Genomic DNA, 18,446 nt, shown 5'->3' on the forward strand with positions numbered 1-18,446 from the left:
CACTACTATAAGCGGGAGGTTCGTATATTGGATTAATATACCCCGTCGCCACAATCACCTCCATTAAAGGATGCAACCATATCTCTTCCGTACTAGAGTCTTTTACCCAAGCGAGGTAAGGGCAGATGAGGGTTCAACACCTTCCTCTTTCCGCTGAATAAGCATCCATTCCTCAGGTGGGGGATCCTCTCTCTCTTCCTGGTAGATTTTCCAGAGCTCTAGAATCGCTTTTCTCTCACTACTTCCCCGTATACGCAGCGTGCAAGTATGTGGTCATGTGTTGCAATACCGCTTTTGACAGTGATCCCCCTTGTAGCCATGGCATGAACATTTTATCTGCCGTGCCTTTCACCCATTCTGCACTGTACTGTTTGAGCTTGGGCATGTGCTTTGGCAGTGTCTTGCATAAGTGCATAAGAGGAGTACTTCCCATGGTGATAAGTCGCAATTGACTGTCAATGCTTACCAGACTTACAAAACAAATGTAAATCACCACCTTTTCAATGCCTTTTAAAACAACAAATATGAGCGCGCACCATCAATTGCTGCTCAAGCCTCTATTTCTTAATGAGCTATTTCTACCTCTGGATTGGTGCCAGCCACTTCTCTAGGTAGTCACTATAGTTCCTTAACTATTTTCAAGAACTTCACAGCTTCTATCGCTCTTCAATATTTCTACTCAACAAAACAAACAGACAGACTAATCGACTTTACACAATAGTAAACACTGTGATCACACTTTTTCCCCCTCGCCTTTTCTTAATACCCTGTCCAGGGTGTGAGACGTCACCTTACATGAATCTGTTTGTGCGTTATATATTTCACTCTACTCCCGTTGGAGTTTGAGATGTATTTTTCTGAAGCTCCTTTGAGCCAGGATTCTCTATGCGCTACTCTCTCTTCAAAGAATATTTCCCGTTACTCAAAAATGATCACAACCCATGCCCTTAATTTTCAATTCCTCTTAGTCTACTCATCATTCGTTTGTCAATCAACTTGAGGCATTCGACTCCTCCAACCGACCACATCGCCTCCTGTAGATAGAGCACCCGTGGAAACCGGTCAGTGATTTTGTCAAAGGGGGACCTGCCCGCCGTCTCGGTTCTTCTTGCAAGATTATTTCTATTCGGCCGCTCTCCACAGGAAAGCCCACTATCTTCCGGCTTAATGGCAGAGGATACTCGATCGTCCAAAAGACTCGGGCAGAACTAGTTTGGATCATTTTGAACAATACGCAGTGCTACCACGTGAGCTTAGAGCCCTTTTGATAGTAACCATGCAGTGGATGGGATGCATAATAACTCTGACACAAAATAATCGAACCAACTCAAGAAGATGGCAAAGTTTTCTGTTTTAATATCAATTGTCTAAAACAGGGAGTTACAGGTGACATCAACGGATGCTTGCTCAAGTCTCTCAGTACATTTCACACAAAAATCACATCTTTATACTAAAAATTAGTCTTAAGTGATGTCATACTACGTGGCAAAGAAGAAAAACATGCGAGAGATTGTGATAGGTTCAAGGGGAACATCTATACTTTCTATAAGGGGTAAGATTGCGATTGGATATCTATGGTCAGGTGGACAACTTGTGCCTACCTCTACTGCGAGTCATCTTCAATATATATATATATATATATATTATTGGCTCTGAAACTATAAGGCTCTTTGTTATATGGCCCTCTACAATTGGTTGGCACGCTCGTGCCATGTCTGGAACATTTGGCTCGTTTAGCAGCACATGAAGTCATAACAAGGTCAAGGTGCTAGGAGGTGGACATGACTTTACCTCCCCACCCAATTAGCCCATCGTCATCATCCATGCCTTCTGCCATAAAGATTGTCTTTGTACTTTGTCTTGAAGTGTATTCTTGCCTCTGGGAATATAAGGGAGTATGACCACACTCTATCATAATTCTGAAACTCAATGCCCAACTCTATTTTCATCCTTGGCTCACGTGACAAGAGCCCATGATTGGGACCAATTTGCAGCATTTAAATGTCTTAAATTAATAAAACTTGGCATGCTTGGTGTTCCTTCTTTGCACCTTAACAAGGAATGATTCAGCTTCTCACATTTTACTGTCTTGAGAATATTCTTGGCTGCCTTCAGCTTTGGTACCAGGCCAGACAGCCTTGCCACTCATGCCCATGGTGTCAGCTAATTCTTGCTGCGACACAGTTCTTGTCCTTTTCCTCTTCATGGGTCTGAGCTTACTAATTCATGACACTGATGTCCAGCTTCTATATAATAGTGGCTCCGCCTGCAGTCTATTCACTGCGTATAGCCAGCTTCTATGATCACCTAGTCTATATGCGTTAAAGCATCTGTACAGTTATTGAACGGCTTGCATTTTCTGCAGAGCTTCGCACACGCGCAATCTTCTTTTCGCATATGAAAGTTTACTTGATTCTTAACTTCATCATCAGTTTCTGTAAGGTTCATGCATTCTCTCCGGTCAATCTTCTTTGTGCGTCACGCTCATCTCTTGTGATGTCACCAGGTCCTCTTTCGCTCTTATTCATATTCCTTCAGGGAGTTCCTCCCTCAGATTGTGGTCTCTTCGGGAATACATCTGATATGGTGTGTTGTGGAATTGGCACACATACAGGTGTTAGGCATGGCACAATCTCAGGTTTCCAACATACTGGAAGTACATGGCTGGGACCTCCTGCAGAGGTATTCTGCTGCTCCTCTACACTGGTCTATTGGGAAAGGAAAAAAGGAGCAGAAGAGAGGATTAGAGAAGCAGGAGTAGGATAGAAACACATAGAAACACATAGAAAAACACTGGAAAGGTAGTATAGATTGGAGGAGGAAGGACATATGATTGTGGCACTAGCTGTACATGTGTTGTCAGTAGTGGATCAAATGAATGTTGATCTGGAAAGGGGGAATAAAAAACACCCATGATTCCAAGTCTTCTTCTCTGGGTGCAGTTTCATATTGATTGTGTGGTATTATAATTAGTTAGCACATGGCTATGTGATGGGCCTGAGATGTGATCAAACGTAATCTTGAAGTGTGGACGCTTCCTGGTCACACAAAGCATTTAAATGCCCCTCCCTGTCAACCAGGATGATATTCTAGGGTGTGTCAAGAATACTAACAGATGTTTCAAAAACAAGAGTTGGCCATATAACAATGAATGTGGGGTACATGATAGGGGAAGAAGAGATAATATTAATCCTCCAAGGCCCATACCTGCTCGGCAGCTTGATGAGGGATGTAATTAGATGATCAATGGAGGTTATTTGTCTAAAATGTAGTGTACTAATTAGGAGTAGTTTGTCCAATCCTAGTGATATGTGCCCATCCATAGTAGTGAAATAGACCTTTAACTCCTTATGCAGGCTGTAATCAACAGCACATGGCAACACCTCCTTTTTTTAATCACAATGTTACAAAGTAGTCATTCTTTCAGTGGTAATCTACCAAATACGCTATAATGATAATGACGCTACATTGTCATAGCTGCTACACATACTTATAGTTTATAGTTGTCAAGGGACAGAGATGTGCAACAGAGCTTAATGAATAAAACATGGTATGCGATGTAAAGAAAAAACCTGTGGGTATTACATAAAAATAAGACCTGGCATAAAATGTAACCATTCAAGCAAAACATGATAACTAGCATGTACATTTTCTTTTCTCCCCAAAGAATAATAGACATTAAAACATGCTAGCTGCACCCACCGTACCATGTGCTGATTTAGCACTGTGTCTTCCCTTCTCTCTCTCTTTAAGTCTCAGTCTCTCACTTTGCTCTCTTTCTCCTCTGTCTCTTCCTCCCCCGCCCAACGTCTCTGTCTCTTTCTATGTGGGTGAGAGTCATGCAGTCCGGTCCACATTTGCAAATGCCATCCCAGTATTTGCTGACAGTTCCTGACAAGAGAACAGATAGAGATACCTTGGGATGAGGGATCTGTGCTTTTTTAAAGAAACAGTTATTAAAAAAGGACATCACTCAATTGTACTAGTATTGTAAACTGTCTCTTTTTAAAACTTTTACAATGAATATTTTTAATGATCATTTCCAGTAGATATTTAAGACATATTAAAAACCTTTCATTTGTCTTACCGAGCAAAGCACATTGTGAAAACCTAGAATAACGGAGTCAATTATTTTCTGATAGACGGGTTTCAGGCTTGCAGTCACAAAACCAAATAAAAATGAGGAATCCAAATTTCCGACCCCATTCTCATGGCTTTCCATACTGACTATACTGTGGCGGAAATAAAAAACCTACACATATTGTAAGATGGGTTATATTTGAGTGGAAATGAAGAAATTCATTTTTCTGCTTTAAGAATCAAATCAATATTACTGTTGCTAGATTAGTTAGGCCAGACCAATATAACTTTGCTCTCATCTGGCTAGAGAGCGACTCCATGTTTGCTGAGAGATGCTCACTCAGTTGCAAGTGTTTCCACTTGGCACACATAAGCAACAATACTTCTCATTGCATTACTCATATTCCAAACACTTAGGTTATTGTTATGAGCTTTAGCCATTATAATTGCATCACTTGAATCTGAATGACACTGCTTTGTAGTCAACACTAGATAAGGTTGCCATGTATCTTTTATAACAAGATGCAGCTGCAAGTAACATATGGGCCTCCCCACATGAGACCAGAAGAAGTGACAGAATTATGGTTTCTCTTTTGAAGTTTGTAAGATTAGCAGGAAGCCGAAGGTTCACTCCCGTTGGATTGTCTGCACCATTGTGAGTGCCCCTCTCATTGGACTCAATGGGCCTCATTACGAGTTTGGAGGTAGTCATGCCGTTTTTAGTGGCATGGCTAGCCCCAAACTCGGGTCCGGACCTGGGTCCCGCAAAAGGGGATTCACCGGGTCATTCCTTCCTTGGAGGGCCCGGTAGTTCCCTTTTGCGGGACCCGGACCCAGTATGTCCCCATTCCCAGTTGAGCCCCTACAGGGCTCAACTGGTAATGGAGAGGAGGCTTACAACGGGCCCGTTTATAACGCGCCCGTTCTTAGCATCCTGTACTGCTAGTGGGTCCTGCTCTGCACGTCTGGTCTGGCCAGGCGTACAGAGCGGGACCCACTGCAGAACTCGTAATGGGGCGGCCCGGTATGAATGGTGCCAGTCCCTTACCGGCACCGTTCATACTGCGGCCGCCCTCATTGTAATGAGGCCCAATGCGTCTAAAACAGTATAGGAACTGCTGTGTTTTGGGAAAGTCATGTTCGTTTTTGAATTTGTTTGTCATCACCTGTCTTGTTGAAGTATGTGCTGCTTCTTCATTAAATACATTTATCAATTGGAGTATGTGTCAATGGATTTTTCTCTGTCAGTGCATATAATACATGGTTGGTATGGAAAGGTAAGTAAAATAGTGAAAAAAGGAGAGCAGGAAAAAGGGTGTAAAAAAGGGAGAATGAGGAGGATGGGTCAAAGGAAGGATAGACCGTAAAGGGGGGGGTCGTCATGTAATCCACATTAAGACTAAATGCACTGGAGCCCCCACCAGCTTGTACCAAAAAGTCTAAAAACAAGAAGAATGTGAAAAAGTACACTTCTAAGGGCTCTAGAGCTTTTCTATGCAATTTGGTAATTTCCCCCAAAAATGTCTAGGCCCCCACAAGTGCAACAAACCCCAAAGGAGGGATGTCAATGAGGGAGTAGGGATCAAGGAACTAGGCTTACCTGAACCTGTGGGATTACTGCCAGGGGGTGGGAAGCCTTTTCTTGGTGATTGATCCCGTTCAAGTGAGGGTTACTGTTGGGGGTATCCCACCACAAGTACTCTCTCACAAGTAGGTACTTTGGCGGTGGCTTGCCCAACTGGTCCTCCTCCAAATACCATCCTGGACAGCGCTGGGAACACTGATGTTTTATCAGTTAGGGATCTGACCAAGGTTGGTCGTACTCAGGGTCCAATGGTTGACTGTGAAGGGATACGGGGGTCTTGGTCGCAGAAAAGATGTGTGCTCCATGGACCAAGCATTCTTGACCTCAGAGGAAAGAAGAAGGCAGTTAAGCCAGGTTATGATAAAGGGCTGTGCTGGGAAGGAGTCTCGATAGTTGACCCTCATATTGGAACGATTGATGGAGAGAGTGCCAATGCTCCTATTAGAACTTGTGTCCTGAACCAGATGATGAAAGTGCCAATGTTGACCCACATATCTTCTGCTGCTGATATTCACTTGGTAGAATTCTGGAACAATGCACGTCTGGACAAAGTATTTTTACATCTAAATTCGAAGCTGTTGCTGGAACAAGTACTTGATATGATAGGAGATGATGTGATATTTTATTTGTATCACGCTCATACACAAGTGTTTCAGAGTGTGACAAGACATGGGAGGGGAACAAAGGAGGACAAAAACAACAATCTTACCAGGCCCAGTGACATTGAGAATGCGCAATTGCAGGAGTGCAGGGAAGAGGGAAGGAGGAAAGTGCAAGGGAGAGGGGAGGAGTGGAAAGTGCTAGGCAAGGGATAAAACAACAACTGGTAGTGCAGCCAGCATGGTGGCCAATGCAAGGTTGAGACACAGACAATGGGTGTCTAATAAGTGCAAGTAAGGGGACTGTAGGGTTGCAGATACAGACCCAAGTGCAAGGGTTGCCAGGAGGCAGTGCGGGTGGGTGGGCAAGGACCTGGGCCCGAAAATCAGAGAGTAACCAGGTGTGCGGTGCTGAAGCAGACAGATCAGCAGGGGAGAGGAAGTGCAATGACAGAAGCAAAGAGGAAGGTCTTGAGGTGCTTCTGGAACCAGAGATAGTTCTCCTCATGTTTCAGAGAGGCAGAAAGGCTGTTCCAGGAGGAGGTCCCAGCCAAGGAAAGAGATCTACCCCCAACTTGTTGCTTGGAGAAGCAACTGACCCTGAGGAAGTTGGAGGTGGGGGAGTGAAGAGCTTGAGTAGGAAGGTATTTACAGAGGGAGAGTTGAACATATTGTGGACTCAGGCCCCAGAGAGCCCTGTGGAAAATGCAGCCGGTCTTGAACTTAATCCTTGCAGCCATGGAAGCCAATGAAGACATTTCAGGGCTGGAGAGATACGATGACAGGGCTTGAGGCCAAGGACAATTCTGGCAGTCCTGTTCTGGATGAGTTGCAGAGGGCGGAGAGTAGAAGCAGGCAGATTTAGAAAGAGGCTGTTGCGGTAATCCAGCCTAGAGAGAACCAGAGCTCTAGATACAGTGAACCTCTGGGGGAAGGAGAGGAAAGGAAGAATACCTCTGAGGATGTACAGTTGGTAGTTTGACTTCTTAGAGAAGTCGGAAATGTGAGGAGAAAAGGAGAGTCGAAGATGACCCTGAGGTAATTAGCCTCACAGGTGGAATCAGGAAGAGGGCCAAGGGAGGCCAGCCAGAGAGTGACAGGAAAGGAGGGTGCAGGTGTGCCGATGAGGAGAATCTCTGTCTTACTGGTATTAAAGCAGCGATCATTGGTGGCACACCACTCCTGGATAGCAGACAGACAGTCAGAGATGATAGAAGGAGAAGAGGTGGCAGAGGGAAACGTGAAAACAAGCTGAGTGTCATCCGCATAGCACTGAAAGTTGGAGCAGAGAGCGGCAATGCAGTGGGCTAGGGGTGCCAGGGATTGGTTGAAAAGCCAGGGTGAGAGGTTAGACCCCTGGGGAACACCACAGGTAGAGAGTGAGATAGAGGAAAGGAAGGACCGAAGCTGGACCTGGGAGGATCGATCAGAGAGGAAAGAGGTCAACCAGGTCAGGGCCTGATCAGTGATACCCAGGTTATCATGGAGACAGTTGAGCAGGATGGCATGGTTGGCAGAAGAGAGATCGACTAGGATGAGGACAGAAGGGATGTTAGAGTCGAGGTTGGAGAGCAGGTGTTCACAGATGTTCAGGAGAGCAGTTTCCGTGCTTCTGGCAGCTCTGAAGCCAGACTGATTGGTCATGGTGACAACCAACAGAATCAGTGTGAAGATTAAGCTGGGAGATGGCCAGCTTTTCCAGGAGTTTGCCCAGGAACGGAGTGATGAGATCGGGTGATAGTTAGCCAGGCAGGAGGGGTCGGCTGTGGGTTTCTTAGGAAAATTACAAGTGAGTGCTTCAGAGGGGAGGTGAAGGCTCCCAAGATGAAGGTGAAGGAGAGGTTACAGAAGTTGGACAGAGCAGGAGCAAAGGTGTCAATGTGGTCCCTGATGGTTTTGGATGAACAGGAAAGAACCTGTTTTGATGAGACTTTCATAGATCAGACTTGTCTGGAAATCTCATCAGGGGGAACAGAGGAAAGGAAGAGGAAGAGGGAGGGGAGGGCGGCTGCAGGAGGGCCAGAAGTAGCAGGGATAGAAGGGGGAAGAGGAGGAGAGGATGAGAGGGTGGACAGGATGTCCTGTTTTTTTTAGATGAAATGAGAGGCAAGGGCTGTACAAAGGGCCTGGGAGGCAACAGGAGAGGTATAGACTGCAGCAGGATCAGCCAGTTCCTTGAAGATTGTAAAGAGTTCAGCTGAGTTGTTGGATGCCGCAGAGACACAGGCTTGGATGTGGGCTCAGATGGTATTGCTTTTGGAGCAGAAGGCAGGCAGAGGATGTACAAGAAGCCCGCCGTTTCCTCTCAGCCACCCTACACTCGCGTTTAAGGGTAGGTAGGTCGGAGACATACCAAGAGTTGCACTTGGCTTTGGGCTTCAAGCAGATCCTAATGACAGGGGCAAGAACATCAAGAGTATCAGAGATAGAAGAATAGAGCAAGGAAAGGGCTGTGTCAGGATGTGAGTCAGCCAGAGAAGGAGGAGGTGGAGAAAAAGTGGCAGTGAAAGCCTCAACTGACACATGCTTCATGGGTAGGTGACAGCGTTGGAGTTGGCTTGGCCTAAGGGGTAGAGAGGGAGAGATGGGAGGAAAGGAAGGAGTGATCACTCCAGGAGAGAGTAGTGGTCAGAGGAATGGAGAGGGGGAGGTCAGATGAGATCAAAACACCCAGCATGTGCCCTGCAGAGTGCGCCGGGCCAGAGGGGAGACGAGAAAGAGAGAGAGAGAATCGCAGAGGTCACAAAAGAGTCCAGTGGAGGGCAGGGAACATCCAGATGGATGTTGAGGTGCCCCAGAAGGAGGAGGTGAGTGGTTGAGGCCAGGAGGGAGGAGGAGGTGAGGTCTACCCACTCAGAGAGGAAGGAGGTGATCTGACCGGGTGGCCGATAGCTAGTAACCACGGCAAGAGAGTGGCAGGAGAGAGAGAAAGCCTGCAGACAAGGCATTCAAAAGAGGACTAGGTCTGCATAGGAATGACAGAGGCAGGAATCCACTCTGGGAAGATCAGGTCTACACCCCCTCCGGTCCGGGTGGATCTGGTTGTGGAGAGAATCTTGTAGCCGTCAGGGAGCAGTGTCAAAGCTTGTGACAGAGCTGGGTCTACCAGGATGTGGCAGATGTCAGAGGAGTGTTTGACGGCTGAGCGAGAGTTGAGAGTGGCAATATGGAGAAGGTTACCATCCTTGAAGGACTTCCGGGGAGGGGTACAGATCAGAGGTACGCCCTGCAGAGGTGTAGAAGGAGGTGTAGACAGAGCCCAAGGTGTGGCAGTTCAGGAAGGAGGAGAGGCCAGGGTAGCAAAGGAGGATGCAAGGAAGCTGAGGAGGGGAGAGAAGGGACAGCAGGAGAAGGCGGCCTCCACATCTGAGGTCGTTGGGTTTTTCACTCACTCTAAACGTGGCAGCAAAAAACATTTCTACCTCCTTACAAGCCCGTGAGGGACAGAGGGTCACTGATGGGGGTTCTCCCCACCCGGTAACCCTACTGATAAGATGTGGGGGACAAGTTTCTACCAAAAGGCAGGTGGTGGACCCTACTGATGAGAGGGATCCAGTGAGGTTGGGAGATGACTGGAGTTGGCTAGCAGCAACATTAAATTCACGTAGGTATTAACTGCAGATTTGTTCAGAGGATCCTGACTCTCACACATTGAAAATCACCTCATGGAATAATAGGGGTTATTCTCATCCACCATTAGCTCTTGGTTCTGTGCTCAAGGGAGTCGATATCCCTTTTCTCCAGGAACGTGGTTTATGGATGCTTTGGCCATGAATCCTAAACCTGTACTGGAACCCGAGGGTACTATAGCAGTCAACTTTGATTGAGCTTATTAAGGAGTTAATCTTCGCATGGCAAACGTAATGCCGCCAGTCTCCAACTGGAGACTCAATGTCATGACCCCAAAAACCTTCAAGACCTCAGGTGGCAGCATTGGAGGGGTCTGGTCAGAAAAGGTGGCTATATGGCACAAGAATAGGCTGTTGCCGGCATTTTAGGCAGATTGCCCCTTCCAAAATGGCCCCCCAGATTGGGCTGTTCAACAGAATCCAACATGGCCTCTAAAGGGCCCCAGTACAAGTATCCATGGTGGCCTAGTGCTGCTGGGTGGGCCCAGGGCTATATAAACCCTGCCCGGGGCCACACCCAGCGCTTAGCGTTCTCTTCGGCAGAGTTCCAGCGTGACGCTGCCTATTACGGACCCAGCGCGCTCCCAGCTCGTGTCCTGCATCTCAACATTAACGCTTCACTATGAGTTAAAGATCCGTGAAACCAGCATCTTCCCTGATATTCACCATTCTCCCCACAGCTCTGCCTTCTTCACAGGATCAACATTGTTCGGTGGCCGTGAGTCGGCATTCCAGGTACTCACGCTACTCCTGATAATACAAGCGACACAGGGTGAGCCACCGCCGTCTCTGCATTCCAAAGTCCTCCCGCCAAGCCTGTGTACTTACCACAGTGACTCGCATCTCCTTAGTGAGTCTCGCGGCTCTCTCAGCACGGCTGCAGGGCTTCCATCTGCCGGCATACATTCAGCCCTAAAAGGAAACAAGACAAGGAAGAGGAGGGTTAGTCATTCAACAAGGGAGCCTGAAGGCGGAAGAATTACCTACACAATAAGGACTCTAATGAGCATTATCTACATATGAGGACTCTAGTGAGCATTATCTACATATGAGGACTCTAACGAGCGGTATCTACATGATAAGAATTCTAATGTCATGACAAAGACATTAGTGCCAACTAACAAGTGACCATAAAGACGATTCTAAGGCAGACTGGTGCGCCGCAGCGGGTCTGGGCCACTGTAACCCAGTGAAGGAACTGGAAAGCTGCCGTCTTCAGTGAAGGAACTGGAAATAGGCATTTCTACAATCGGAAGGCTACCCAAAGACTTGGCAATAGTAAGGGGGCCCCGGAACCCTATTCATCCAGGCCACTCCCATTTCTCTGACCACTGGGTGATTTAACCTGCAGTGGGCAGGGTGGAGAGAGTGTTCTGGGCTACAGCAAGAATCTGAGCTCACCAACAGACTGGACCAGAGACTGCCGACAGACCGGACCAGGCACTCCTGCAGGGCCCCAGAGGTAAGCGTTACACTCAACGCTTGAAAGCCAATAATAATCAAGAGCTTATTGCCCGTAGGAAGGCTTGGCTGCCGTTAATGGAGGCATGGGGTCTTAGCATCCTGTCTTAAATGGTGTGGAGCCTGGGGATATCCCAGCATGGCATACATGGCAGAGAGGTGATTCGAAGAGTATCCTGGACTACTTCTTCGTTTCTGGGGAAGTCTACCAGGATATTACTCACCTTTCTGTCTTATGCCTGGACACAAGTGATCATTTGCTTCTTTTAATGAGCTGGTGTCTGATGAGAAATGAGGGGCCTTGTGGTTCCTACTCCAGCAGATTGGAGGTTAACATGGGTAAAGATTAGGTCTCGTGAAATAGATCCACCATGCAATCATTCTATCGTTTTATGTGGGTTATGTATTCCGAGCAAGAACTTGAGGCAATGCTTTTTAGGCTCCCAGCCATACAGTTCTGGGTGCGATTTATCGACTTATGCCTGTGCAGCAACTGAAGAGCTGTGTGGTGTGGGGCCCTGAATATGATCATCAGATACAGTTGAAGAAGCTGGAGCTGAGAAGGCAACTGCACATAAATAATGGAACGTCAAAAGTTAGGGCACTTAAATCTGCGTATAAAGCGTGGTTGAGGTTCTATCATTATGAACTGGTTCTGAAGGCTGTATGCTAATTGACCTTTTCACAATTGACCTCGGAGAATTGACCTCGGGAGAATTGACCTAATTTAGAAGGTCAATTAGGACATATATGCAGGGGGAAACCCTGTGAAGCCCCCCACCCAATCCAAAACCCCCCACACCCCTCCACACAATCCCCTTATATTATTTAAAATCCAAGATCAACCCAATACATATATAAAATAACCAAAATAATATAGAGGTCAATTCTAAAGAAGGTCAATTAGGACCGCTATATTTAGGTCAATTGTGCAAAAGGACAATTGTAAAAGGTGAATTTGGGTAATACTCTTCTGAAAGACTCTAGGACAATGTTGCAAAAGATTTTGACCCAGGATACCCGGCAGTTTTGGAGGTTGATTAATCAGGCCTCATTCACGCAATTATATAGTCAGGTGAACCCTATGTGAGAATAACTGTGGATTGAGCATTTTGGGTCTGTGTATTCGAGATGGAACAGTGAAGTGAATATGGCACTGAAGTCTACCCCTCAACCCTGGGACCTGATCTTGATGATGAGGATGTTGGATAATAATCAGGCAGAGTAAAATCTCCTGGGCCCCGGCCCTGACGGACTTTCTAATGTGGTCCTGAAGGAAGATCCTGAGCTCTGTCCTAGGTTGTTGGTTAACATCTTTCAAATGGTTTTGTCAACTCAGTGACTCCCGGAATCTTGGACTGAGTCCATCATAGTTCCCATCCACACGAACGGTTCAAAGTCAATAGCAGGCAATTATCGCCCAATAGCGTTACTGGATATTCCAGCAAAACTCCTATGGGATACCATGGAATGGGGATTTATCGCCCGTACCGGTTCTTGTAATCTGCTGGTAATTCCGCCAGCCAAGTGCTGGTAACGGCCATTCTGTTTGCTGGTATTCTGGCAGATCTTCCGCTGTTAGACCAAAAACTTGTAATGAGGCCCATTGCTTGCAAGATGGGCATGGCCTATGGTCGTCCACCACCATCCATATCAGCTTTCAATAATGTGACTTTAGTTTGATCATTTTGAATGAATTTTGGGTAATGTGGGACCATTATTTCCACACGAGCTGAAAAGACAAGTGTCCATTGGGATTTCCACCTAAAAAAACTAAATTTAGAGAAAGGGATACCGTAACATCTGACATCTTGTCTTAATTATTTTGGATTATTTGGATCCCGACCCTGAGTTGTAGTTCCAGAAATACCTAAAAACCTGCTCATATAATAGGAGAGGACTGGGAACTAAATGTGGCCCTGAACACGTTTTTCAAAGCTGTTACAGTGGAAAAGAAAGTCACATCCTACTGGGCAGTCCTTGGAGAGTCTCTGCCCAAAGGTCTTGAAAAATGGGTCCAAACAGTGCATTCTCAAGTATATTTGTCTTTGCATATGGACTGAAAGTTGGAAAACATGGTAAAAAAAGCTATACTTTGTTATTAGAGGAATAAGCTACTGGAAGATTTATAACAAATGCATTGCTTCAAAGGGATGTGGGGATGAAGAGAGTTGGTCGGTAAGGGGGCAGGTGATTAGGAGAGGGGGTAAGAGGTGCTGAAAACCAGGGTACCCACACAAAAGAGGTCCATGATGTAGATGCCCACTGGGAAATATCCAGAGTTCCCTGCAGGCCAATCCACCACTGCAAATTAATTCTGTTCTTGTACTAAAGGCTTCTCCTATGCAACTTTCTGTCTGTCTGTCATGGCTCCCTCAGACACTGTGGCCCTTCTGCTGGATACCTTTCCACCATTGGCCCGTCCCGCTTTGCTTCCTCACATGGTCGGATCATGCACCAATGACTGCACCTGGTGGTTCTGTTTGCACTGACTTTGCAGACATCAAGCAGGTTACTTTATATTGAGGAAGAAGATGCGCCAGCGCTTTCAAGTTGTTGCTTCCACATTCCCTTGATGAACCTTAAATGCGGGCTCCAGAGAAGATCATGCGTAGGCAGCCACATTCCCATGTAGAGTTGGGCACTTGGTGGCAGATTTAGTGCACATAGTGCAAGTGTCGTTTACAGCACCAACACAAGCACACGGAATGTTATGTGCATGACACATGTGCAAGGAGCAGCCAATTAGAATTTGGTGAAACGATGGTGCAAGCGAGGATTCAAGTCCTAAAAAACAAAGTGGGGGCGGGGGTGGGGTAGAATCATTAACGCACGCAATGGGACGTTACGTCACCAGCAATTGGCATCCGGACTGGGACCTTTCAGCCATTGGTCCTGTCGGTGAAATATGCAAATTTAATTCAATTGGCTTTGCATAACAATACAAATTGCATAGGGCGAATGGCATTTGCCTTTCATGCAATCAACACATGTTCTTCTAATAGTGTATCAAAACGTTAAACGGTGTGCATGTTTTAACCTCCAAGAAGCAATAGCAATGTTTTTCCTGGAACATGCAGTCCCGAAATGTGACATTTCACCTTTAGATGTTTGCTATTTTTCATTGGTTTATCTGGTGCAGTCGTGAAGCTACCGGCCTGCAAACCTGGCGACCGTAGTTCGAAGAAGACAGCCAATGTTTCTCATTTTACCTGGCCTCTTAAATACCAAGGGGGACGGCGCCCGCCCTCTGAAAAAAAGTGGCTGGACGCTGTCTGCGTGTACCCACAACTTGAGCACCGAAGCGCTAGCTGCACTCTCCGTAGCACTCTGCGATTGAATAGGGCTTGTTTGCAACACGTGCATCAATGATGGAGCACACTAGATTTCTGTTGACTTTGAGAAGTGTCCAACCGCATAGACTGCAGCAGAGAGAAGTGTCAACAAGAGGAAAATCAAAGCAATTGGACCCAAAGCAACATTCATGGCGAAGCGACTAAGAAAATGAGATTAATTAAACGTGTCTTTGATATGGCTGAAAGGTCCCAGTCTGGAAGACAAATGCATTCACAAAATGCAACACTGTGAGTAGCAATTTTAGCGTATCAACGCTGTTGCCACAACACCAAGAATAACAATTCATAGAACTTATTCAATGCCATATAATGGGTACTTCCTTACTTAGGGTGACCAGATGGCCCAGTTTTCCCAGGACAGTTCCGGGAAATCGCCCTCCGTCCCGGGGTCCTGGGAGATTTTAATTGTATAAACCCCGTCCTGGGATTGGAAGGGTGGGTGGCTACGGTCCTGGTTTTTGCCGGGACCTGATTTCAAAATCCCAAAATGGGGCTTGCACAACTCTTTCTGAGCATGAATGGGGGCGTGAATGCTTTTCACGCCCCCATTTCCTCCCCCTTCCCTCCCCAGCCGCTCTCCTCCAGTGAGAGGAGTGTGCCTATGAGCACACACCCCCTCTCCTCGACCCCCCCACCCCCGCAACAGGCCACCGACATAGATGTAGGACTACAGTTTTAGTTGTGCTTACTGTAGTCCTACTTCTATGTCTATGGCCTGTCCCGTTTTAAATCCCGTTTTAAAAAAAAAATCTGGTCACCCTACCCTTACTCCAGAGATCAAACAAGCTGGCCCCTCTTGTTTATTTTGACTTCATTTTTTAATACAGATTTTTCCTTTTTTGACTAATTCCTGCCATTTGTCATCAATTACGGCCACTGTTCCATCCAGTTCTCCCTACAACAATCCAGTTTGCATTGGTCTGCCAAGCTGCATCCTCATGAAACTGTAACTTATTCAGAATGCAGCAGCGTGGTTAGTTGTCCATGCTTCCCGCCACTCACACATTACCACTATCCTTTATTCATTACATTATCTTCCCATTAAGTTCCATGTACAGTTTCAGATTCTCTATACGGCCCATTGATGTTTCCAGCGCAGAGAACGCCATTTTGGGCCTCATTACAAGCACTGTGGTGTGGCAAAAAGTTTGGTAATGCATTGGTAATTTCGTTGCACTGCATTACCGCACTGCCACACTATAGCTTTGGTGGTGACACTGGAGGTAATTCCGCCACCTTACTGACAAAAAATTGCCAAATTGGTGTAATTGCCACCAGCTAAATTCCCGCTGGTGGTAATTCCGCCAAAATTCCCATGGAGTCCTATGAACTCAATAAATAAGGACTAACACTGCCTACCACCACTTGTAATTCTGCCAGACCAAGTGGCTGTAACAGTAAGTCTGTTTGGCTGTATTGTGGCAGATTTACCACTGGAATACTGCCAAACTTGTGAACAGGCCCAAGTGTTTTCTCTCCTCCCGTCTCACCCACTACCTTTTGACCACATCTCTCTGCTCATCAGATAAACTGCTCTTGATAGTGCAGTAAATGTATATGACCCACAAGGGCAGACAATCCCTCTCAGCTCTGAGCCCGTCCATATGGAACGGCTTCCCTCTGTCACTTGGTTCATCAGAAATGTTCTCTCCATTCGGCTGGTCTCTGTAGACTTGGCTGTTTGCTTCTGCTTTTCTGTGAATTCTTTGGTGCTGCTTGACTCTCTGCCGCAGTGCCACATAATACATACTTGAGAGCATGCGCACTTTAAAAAATCTTCATAAAATAACAAAAAATAACATATCATAACGCGCATTGAAGGGTTGAACACCAACAGCACAACTTGACAGCCTATATTTGATGCCCATTTGATGTTCTACCAAATCATTATAATAACACATCACAACCATCCTCACACTAACTTAAGCAGCATCACTCTTATCATTACAACATGCCAATCACTTACAACCACATGCAGTGAAAGCTCAGGTTATGCTGGGCAACAGTGAATGAAAGAATAGCACACACTTCCCATGAGTCATGTCTGCTGTTGGTGCAACTAAGAAATTTGATGCACGTGGTTGAACCTTTAGTTGTAGTGATATGGTGTCCGAGTCCAAGAGCTGGCTCTTCTTATTTGAGATTTGTAGCTAAAAGAACCTGAGTCCTGGACCACCTAACAACCATTGAAAAACACTATTTTAGAATTTGGCAGAGGTCCACTTGCAGACTATCAATCCATTTCATACCAGCAAGATGTGCCGGGTCACCTTCCAACACAGAGGAGCCAGTCCGCATGACGCAGGACTTTGCAGCGCTTTGCATCAGCAGTGGGTTCTTTATCACTGAGGAGGGATTGTATGCCACAACCAACGGACCCAGGGATTGCTATCCATACAACGTCTGTTTGTCTTTATTGTGAATCCCCAAGGCATGGGCACACATCAGCCAAGACCGGCCACAGAAACACCTGCCAGAAGAAGGAAGGCACTGGCACCCTCAGTGGTACAAAGCATAAAAGGCTTCAAGACCATTGCAAACATGTCACCTTTACATAGAAAAATACTAAAAACAATCATATTGTTACATCAAACCCTCTGAAGCATGTCCAGCAGCTGTAGAGGCCATGTTGCCACCACAGCCTGAGCTGTTGTAGTTCGCAGTCTTGTGCATAGTATGTCAGAGTGTGAACAGTCTACTTTGCGCACCAAACAACACCTTTGCAGTTGTTGCAAAAACGCAAAACAGCAGAACTCTCCTCTTCCTCTTTCCTCATTTGCTCGCATTTTAGCTGTAATCAACGATTCCCCCTCCTCTTCCTTGCATATTTCTGCTGTTGCTAAGTGTTGCCGCATTCGATATTCAGAAAGCTCGTCCATTCCTTCCCTTCCATGTTTCTAAGCTTCTCATTGCTGCTGGCTGAATTAAAAGGAAAGAGGTTTTGCTTCAAAGTCTCACCTCTAACCTCTCACATTGTCCCTCATTGTATAAGTAGAAAATAATGACTTATCAGCTTGTGTGCGGAGTTGTGTTGTCTTGCTTCCAAATTGCGTGTACCAGTGCCCCATCTCACTTAAGAGCAAACCATATTTGCTATGTTGCATATTATACGGTGGTGAGAAAATGGGTAAAACCTCTTCACTGCATTGCAAGTATCCATGTTTAATATTGTTACAGCACAAACAAAGGCGGTCCTGGAAGTGTCTCTCTACCGACCTATATCCCGGGTTAGAGTCTCAACCAGAGTCTTTAGATCATCATCGTTTCACAGAAGAGAAATTCCCACTACATATAGGGTGACCAGATTTTTAAAATAAAAAAACGGGATGGGCCACTGACATAGAAGTAGGACTACAGTTTCTGCTGACATAAAGACAAAAGGACTAAAATGCATATTGGACTCCAATGAAGCTGTAGTGCTATGTCTATATCGGCGGCCTTTTCCACACAAAGTACATGCTTATTAAAAGCTCATTGGAGGTGAGAAGACAGGGAGGAAGAGGGAGAGTGTGAAAAACAATCAAACACAATCATGAAGAGCCGCGCCCAGCCCGATTGTGTTATTTATTCAAGGATTGACAGCAAAAACCGGGACATTAGCCCGCCATCCCTGAAATGCCGGAACATGGTTTTAACAGTTAAAAATGTCTCGGGTCGCCAGGACCAAGGGTAAAATACTTGGACTGTCCCGGCAAAACCCGGACGTCTGGTCACCCTAACTACATATCAGTCTTTG

At 46.1% G+C, this 18,446-nt stretch overlaps 1 long non-coding RNA gene across 2 annotated transcripts; it reads right to left on the reverse strand.

Moving 5' to 3' along the window:
- Window positions 1-1,353: 1,353 nt before the first annotated feature.
- Window positions 1,354-15,184, reverse strand: LOC138481732 (uncharacterized). Of its 2 annotated transcripts, none has more exons than XR_011274363.1 (4): window positions 15,036-15,184; window positions 10,722-10,805; window positions 3,708-3,891; window positions 1,354-2,708 (listed from the first exon to the last, which is right to left on the reverse strand). It is a non-coding gene; the product is annotated as an uncharacterized lncRNA (long non-coding RNA). The 2 variants fall into 2 exon arrangements; XR_011274364.1 differs by having other exon boundaries at window positions 3,703-3,891.
- Between the last annotated feature and the right edge of the window lie 3,262 nt (window positions 15,185-18,446).

Source organism: Ambystoma mexicanum, chromosome 5p, assembly GCF_040938575.1.
Source record: "Ambystoma mexicanum isolate Mex_15411 chromosome 5p, UKY_AmexF1_1, whole genome shotgun sequence".
Classification (NCBI taxonomy): Eukaryota; Metazoa; Chordata; class Amphibia; order Caudata; family Ambystomatidae; genus Ambystoma; species Ambystoma mexicanum.